Source organism: Triticum dicoccoides, chromosome 7A, assembly GCF_002162155.2.
Source record: "Triticum dicoccoides isolate Atlit2015 ecotype Zavitan chromosome 7A, WEW_v2.0, whole genome shotgun sequence".
In the NCBI taxonomy this organism is placed as follows: domain Eukaryota; kingdom Viridiplantae; phylum Streptophyta; class Magnoliopsida; order Poales; family Poaceae; genus Triticum; species Triticum dicoccoides.
This window is the reverse complement of record NC_041392.1, coordinates 264,009,755-264,017,417: the sequence shown is the minus strand read 5'-3', so window position 1 is coordinate 264,017,417 and position 7,663 is coordinate 264,009,755.

Below are 7,663 nucleotides of genomic sequence, written 5' to 3'. Positions count from 1 at the left end.
TAGCTCAAGGGGAATATGGTGAGGACTGAGTGTCCTAAGCTGCGTGTTCAGGACTGGGTGTCCTCAGGTTTAAATACCTAGCCGCCCTAACCAGACGTACAACTATCACATTAGTTGGAACTGGTCTACCAAATCATTGTCTTCACCAAGCTACCTGGTTCCATTTCCTCAACCCTTCCATTTCCTCATTTCTGTGTTGTGTGCTTGTTCATATCTGTTTGAAGACTTTGACTGAAGACTTCCTCTATTTCCTCAGCTCAATTTCTTTAGACTGTTTGTCTTCATTATGTTTATCCTGTGATTACGCTTTCTGTACTCTGTGCTTGTTTTCATTTCATCATGAAGACCATGCTCATGCACTCTTATGTTTACTTCTGAGTACTTATTTCGCTGCAAGTAGTTCTTCACTCAGGAATTTCCTCACCCTGAAATTCCTCAGTAAAGAATTCATAAAAATCGCCTATTCACCCCCCTCTAGTCGATATAACGCACTTTCAATTGGTATCAGAGCAAGGTACTCCCTTGTTCTGTGTGATTTTGGTTTAACCGCCTGGAGTTTTAGTTATGTCGGCCGCAGGTATGATCAAGGTTTCTGCTGGGTGTCCTACCTTTGATGGGACGGACTACCCCTACTGGAAGAATAAGATGCGCATGCATCTTGAGGCAATTGATAACGATCTCTGGTACGTTGTGGAGAATGGTGTTCCCTCTATCACTCCCACCATCAACACTGCTATTGTGAAGAGATTCAAGCAACTCGACTCTCAAGCGAAGAATATCATATGTGGCCATCTGCGCAAAGGGCATTATGGCAGAGTGAGTGCTTTGGAGACAGCTAAGCTTATCTGGGACAGGCTGTCCAAGGTCAATGAGGGAGTCTCAACACAGTGTGACTCTCGAGTTGACGTTCTTCGGAATCTCTTCAACCGCTTCAAAAGACTCGACAATGAAAATGTTCAGCAAACCTTCGATCGCCTCACTGACATCTCAAATGATATTTAGGCACTTGGTGCCACTGATATCACCGATCATGAGGTGGTGAAGAAATTGCTGAGATCGCTTGATTCCTCATTTGATACCTTGGCATTGATGATACAAGAATGTGGAGACTATAAGTCACTTGATCCCATTGATATCCTCGAGAGACTAAACACTCATGAGTTCCAACTTGCTGAGAAGAGAGATCTCTATGGACCAAGTTATGGTAGATCACGGGCTCTGAAGGCCAGGGCAATGTCTGAATCTGAAGGTGAAGATTCTGGCAGCAGCCTTGGTGACCCTGAAGAACTGAGCCAGGAGCTAGCAATGCTCGTGAGGAAGTTTTAGAAGTTCTCAAGACGTGGTCGCTTTGGTAAATCCTCAAGAAGTGGTGACTTGAGATCAGATTCCTCATCCCATGATTACAAGAAGAGACTTTGTCACAAATGCAAGAAACCTGGACACTACATTCAAGATTGTCCTCAGTGGGAAAAGTGATCAAAGAAGAAGAAGTACAAGGATTACAGTTCTGATGATTCAAAGAAGAAGAAGAAATCTTCAAAGACCTCGTCATCAAAGTCTTCAAGGTCCTCATCTCACAAGAAGAGCAGCTCCAAGAAGGCTCGGGCATTCATTGGCAAGGAAATGGACTCTGAGGCTGAATCTGAGGAAAATGAGGAAGAGGAGGAATCTGAGGAGTCAGACTCTGGTGTGGCAAGTCTAGCTCTCGCTACTGCATTCGTCAGCAAGTCCATCTTCAACTCTGAAGAAAAGGACCTCCCCAACACTACTGATGACGGCGATGAGGACTACACTCCCACCTATTGCTTCATGGAAAAAGGCTCAAAGGTACTCAAATATCCCTCCTCTGAATCTAGTGAGGATGAATTTGATGAAAACCTCAAACCCAGCTATTCTAAACTTGCTAAGATGGATGTGAAACTGCAAAAGGCTCTTGAAAAGGTTCAAAACATGCTAGATAAAAGCAATGATATGTTGGGCGAGGAAATGGATCGCACTCAAATTTTGACTGAAAATCTTCAGAGACTTCAGTCCAAGTTTGACAATCTTCAAGGTCATCATAACACTCTCCTATCTGATCATGAGAAGCTTTCTTATGAATTTCTTCAAAGAAAGCAAGATCTTGAGCAGTTAAGAGTGAGTTATGAAGATCTTCAGAAGGAGCGTGATTCATTACTTGCTCAACAGATCAACACTACTCGGGATGAATTTGTTCCTCCTTGTTTGAAGTGCATTGAACGTGAAACTGCTAATTCTTCACCTGAATTCTCAAATGCTTCCATTGTTGCAAATTCTTCAACTGTCTCTGCTATCACTAATTCCTCATCTGAGGACATTGCTAGTATCATCGATGATGCAGGGCTGAAGTGAAAGTGCTAGTGATCGACTAGAGGGGGGGGGTGAATAGGCGATTTTTATGGAAGTCTTCAAAACATGGAAGTTTCGAAGAAAAACGATAGAAATAAACCTATTATCATGCAGTGGAAGGTAGACTACACTAAGCAAGCCATAGTCAAATATTCAATGAAGTGAAAGCACAATGACTAATAGCAGCTAGGCAGTTTAGATCAGATAGGAAGATAGTGTGAAGCCAATCAGAACAAGCAGTCACTTAGTGAAGACAAAAGATAATGCAATCATACAATGACTTCACCAGGGCCAACAGTAAGTAAAGGAGAGGGAAGGATGAAACCAGTGACTCGTTGAAGACAATGATTTGTTGGACCAGTTCCAGTTGCTGTGACAACTGTACGTCTGGTTAGGGAGGCTGAGATTCAACTCAGAAGACTGCGTCTTCACCTTATTCCCCTTGAGCTAAGGACACCCAGTCCTCGCCCAATCACTCTGGTAAGTCTTCAAGGTAGACTCCCAAACCTTCACAGACTTCGTTCACCGGTGATCCACAATGACTCTTGGATGCTCAGAACGTGATGCCTAACCGGCTGGAGGATTCACAGTCCTCAAGTGTAATAAGTCTTCAGATCACACAGACAGGAAGACTTCAGTGATGCCTAACACTCTTTGGCTCTGGGTGGTTAGGGCTTTATCCTCGCAAGGAATTCTCTCTCAAAGGCTTCGAGGTGGGTTGCTCTCAAACGACAAAAGCAGTACACTAACTCTGAGCAGCCAACCGTTTATGGTTGTAGGGGGTGGGCTATTTATAGCCACTAGGCAACCCGACCTGATTTGTCCGAAATGACCCTTGGTCACTAAGGAACTGACACGTGTTCCAACGGTCAGATTTCAAACACACACGGCAACTTTACTTGGGCTACAAGCAAAGCTGACTTATCCAATTCTGGATAAGATTTGCTCTCATTGTCTTCACTCGAAGACATAGGATTTTGGTTAAGCATCACTTTAGTCATTCTGACTGGTTCTCTTGGACCCCACTTAACAGTACGGTGGTTCCTATGACTCAACAAAGAAAAACACAGAATGACGAAACTGCTAAGTCTTTGCGCTCCATAGTCTTCACGCGATGTCCTCTCTTGTCATAGTCTTCAATGTGAATGTCTTCACATACCACCTTTGACTTTAATGTCTTCATACATTTTTAGGGGTCATCTCTGGTAGGAAAACCGAATCAATGAGGGACTTCTACCTGTGTTATCCTGCAATTCTCACAAACACATTAGTCCCTCAACCAGGTTTGTCGTCAATACTCCAAAACCAACTAGGGGTGGCACTAGATGCACTTACAATCTCCCCCTTTTTGGTGATTGATGACAAACTGGTTGAAGTTTTCAATGGGGAATAAAATATGTGAAATTGTAAAGGATAGGGTATTGTCTTCATAAGTTGCAAGGGCTCCCCCTGAAGATGTGCATATAAGTAATTTGCTTTAGGAATGCAAATGCACATGGCAGGTTGTACTTGTGGAGATCCTCTTCAACCTATGATGACAATTCATTATGCAAGATATGATGTAACGAAGATAATGACATGCATAATGAAAAATGGACATCTGCAGAAATGATCTAAGTGCGGAATTTATCATTGCATCACAGAAAAGCAAATAAGTAGCAGACGACCATCGAGTTTGAGTGTTACAACTCAAAGAACCAAATGTATCAAAATGCGAGAGTTGTAAACACTAGTCAAAATATAAAACCACCGCCCATATGGACCCGCTTGAAGACTATCAAACTCATATGCTTCTCCCCCTTTTGTCAGTAAGGACCAAAAAGGTTTGAAGACATAGAGCACCTACTCATTCCCATGAGGAGTTGGTGAAGCAGCAGGGTCGTCGGAGTTGGTTGGCGGTGCAGACGAACTCGGTGCAGTGGTGATTCGCGCCGAAGGTGGTGAAGTAGCATCGTCTTCATCATCGATGACACATGCATTCACTGTTGCAGCAGAGGAGGAGAACTCAGAGTCTTCAAGAGACGGAGTACGCCGCGGCAAGGTCCTTCTCGGAGGTGTTGAGTCAAACTTGAAGTGTTCAGAGAAACCATCATCTTGAAGATCATCTTCAGAACACATAAGCGTCATCCCTTTCCATGTACGCCGACAAGTTTCATGGGCGACAAAGGCATTCTTGGTGGCAAGGTTGCGAATCCTATTTATGTCCACCAAGAGGCTTTGCATTTGGCGCTTCGGCCAGTCATGATGCTTATCCTGTTTCTGATGAAGGGCAACCAGAAGCTCTCGGTCATTGAGAACACGAGATCACTTCTTGGGCCGTTGTGCAATGGTGCTTTCAGTGGCTTCAGTGAGGGCACAATGAGGTGCATGGGTAGTACCAGCCAGAGGATAAACACGAGTGACTGCTGGGTCGCCTTCAATGTGTTGAGAGAAACTTTGCTTATCAGCATTCTGAAGACTAAGGAGCTCCTTGGCAGGCTCTGGATAGATGGCTTCAACTGACATATCGATGTCAGGCAGAAAAATCCGATGATTGCGAGCAGAGGGCTGATAGGTGACAGCTGAGTGTAGTTTGATCAGACGCATAATCCATGGAGCGTAAAACTTCAAGCCAAAGAGATCAGATCCTGATGCAACAAGTTGGCGGATGAAGAAGTCTTGTGCATTGAAGCTTTTGCCGTGAAGAATATGGAAGACCAAAGTCTTCATTGCACCTTCCAGCTTTGCATGTGGAGAATGTCCTTTGATGGGCCAAAGAGTTCGCCTTATGATGTGATAGATAGTGCGTGGCAGATACTCAAGGTCTTCAACAAAGAACTCCTTAGGATATTCAACATCTGGAGGCAAAGGCTTCATCATGCTAAGCATCTGACTCATGTTGGGTTCAGGCTTGTGAAAAATGCTTTCCATAGCAGCACTGTGAAGCTGACAACTAGGTTCATAAAGATCTTCTGGAGTGGGAAGGCCAGTGAGCTCAATGATATCAAAGGCTTTGGCTTCGTGATGAACATTGCCTGTCATCCACTCAAGGACCCAAGTCTTCGAATCCCTGTTGTAGCCACGAATATGAAGAGTGGCATAGAATTGGAGCAGCAATTCTTCATTCCAGTGCTCCTTGTCAGTGATGAACTGCAACAAGCTAGATTCTTTGAAGCAATCCAGTGCTTCTTCCAAACAGGGCAGACCAGTTATGGCTTCAGTGTCAAGACGCATATGGGAAAAAAATGCGACCTTGATTGTACAAGATGCATGAGTAACAGCGCTGCTGATAGCTCCAGAACTGATCAGAAGATATTCTTGCCTTAGAGTAGGGGTTCTTGGCGCTATTGAAGAAGGTGTTGTGTGCTTTGAAGCCATTGATATTGAATGATCCGGGTGCAGATGCGGTGCTTGGAAACCTAGGCAGCCTTGGCATTGGCTTCTGAACATAAGGCCTGCGCTCGACGTGATAGTCAAATTGGGGACCAACAGCAGGTGGAGGAACAAGAAGAGGCCATTTGACAGTGATGAGCTGACCATAGTTGTATGCTTGCTCAATAGTATGTGGCCTTGGTGGCGGAACAGGACCAGTGGCATCAACAGAGGCGTCAGGCTGCACATCTGTTGCAGGTGCATCATTGGCTTCATTGGCTTCTGGCACAGTGTTAGGTGCAGGCTCCACACTGTCTTCAGCCATGACCACGTCATTGGCTTCAGTGGTGTTAGTGGTGGCAGCCTCAGGATTCTCAACCTCCACTTGAGGAGCTAGAGGGTCGGGCACTGACACGTTCACTTCAGGAACAGCTTCTTCAATGATGGGGGAAGTAGGGACACGTTCTTCTGCTTGTTTCTCTTCGGCTGATGCAGCCGGATTGTCTTCAGCAACTTTAGCTTCAGACTCGGAGACGTTCATAGTAGGAGTGGCTTCGGGGAACACCTGACGTGCAACAGATTGGTGGTGCACTTCTTCTTCTGAAACGCTCGAAAGAGGGACTTGGGGCCTTGGTCCTTTGCGAAGCCTGCGTAACGCTGGCGATGCCTATGAAGATGGAGTTGGTTGGGCCTCAAAGTAATCCTCTTCTTCTTGCACTGGTGGGGTGACTTGTTGTTGGGGAGTACTAGGGGTTTCTTGTTGTTGTGGGTGATTAGCTCATGATGCATCCTGAGCAATTGGCGTCAGAGGACGACCAATGCTGATGAGTTCGCTGTTCGTGAGAACAGGCGATGATACCAAGTTGTGCTCGATCTGAGGAAGAACTGCATCATCTTCAACATTGTCATGGCGACCAATGTCTTCAGCAGCGGTGGGGTCAACTGCTGGAAAGTCTTCAGCTTCAGGAGCCTCTGTGGATGCAAGCTCATGAACTATCATCCGTCGTTCTTGATGCGAAGAGTTAGGACGAGCAACCGAGATGGGCTCGACAATTAGGGGCTCCGTGGGAGCAGCCCGATCTTTCTTGGTTTTGCGCTTCTTCTTGGAGGGAGCGACATCAGAAGCGTCAGGATTTTTCCTCTTTCTGGCTTCAGCCTCGGCAGCCCTTGTCTTCTTCATGTCTGAAGCGGTGGACGTGACCTTTGGCTTCGAGCCGGACATGCTGCTTGGGAAGACAATGTGGGGTTCTTCCTTCCTTGAAGGTGTAGATTTGTCAGTCGATGGCTTCTTCTTCTTATTTGCAGCCATTCTGGGGTCGATGCCAGGACGCCCAAGAGCCGTGCGCTTCTCAGCTTCATTGTAGGCTTGCACGCACTTGTCAGCCAGACTCTTCATGCGCTCACGAGAATCTTTGGCTTCTTCTCGTTTCTTGAGAAAGGCTTCTTGAGCTCATGCAGCATAACCTTGAAGTTTTTGACATCTTGCATGCTAAGCTTTGCCATGTGCTTCTTGAACTGAGCTTTCTCATAGTCAATCTTTTGCTTCAGTTCAACGATGCGCTGAGCTAGAGCTAGCTCAGAGGCAATGGCGCCAGTGAAAGAGATGCTGAGGCCAATTGGAAGTTGCAGATCGTCAAAGCTGAGATTGGGGGTTTCAAACCACTCATCAATGAAGTTGTGGATGATTGCCACGTCAAAGAGAGGCAAATCATTGAAGATTTCTGCTTCTTCCTTGCTCTTAATCAGTTAGTCAAGAGCATCATCTGCAAGATCTTCGTCACTGGACAGGTCAATGTGTTCGTCTCGCAAAATGGCAGCATGAGTCAATGCCTGATCAGTATTCTTTTTCATCTCCGTCTTCTTGGAGATACGTGATAGATCTTCAGACTGTAGACTATCTTCAGGAGGTGCAGTAGCCAGTGGCTTCACACGTGAAGCTTTTGGA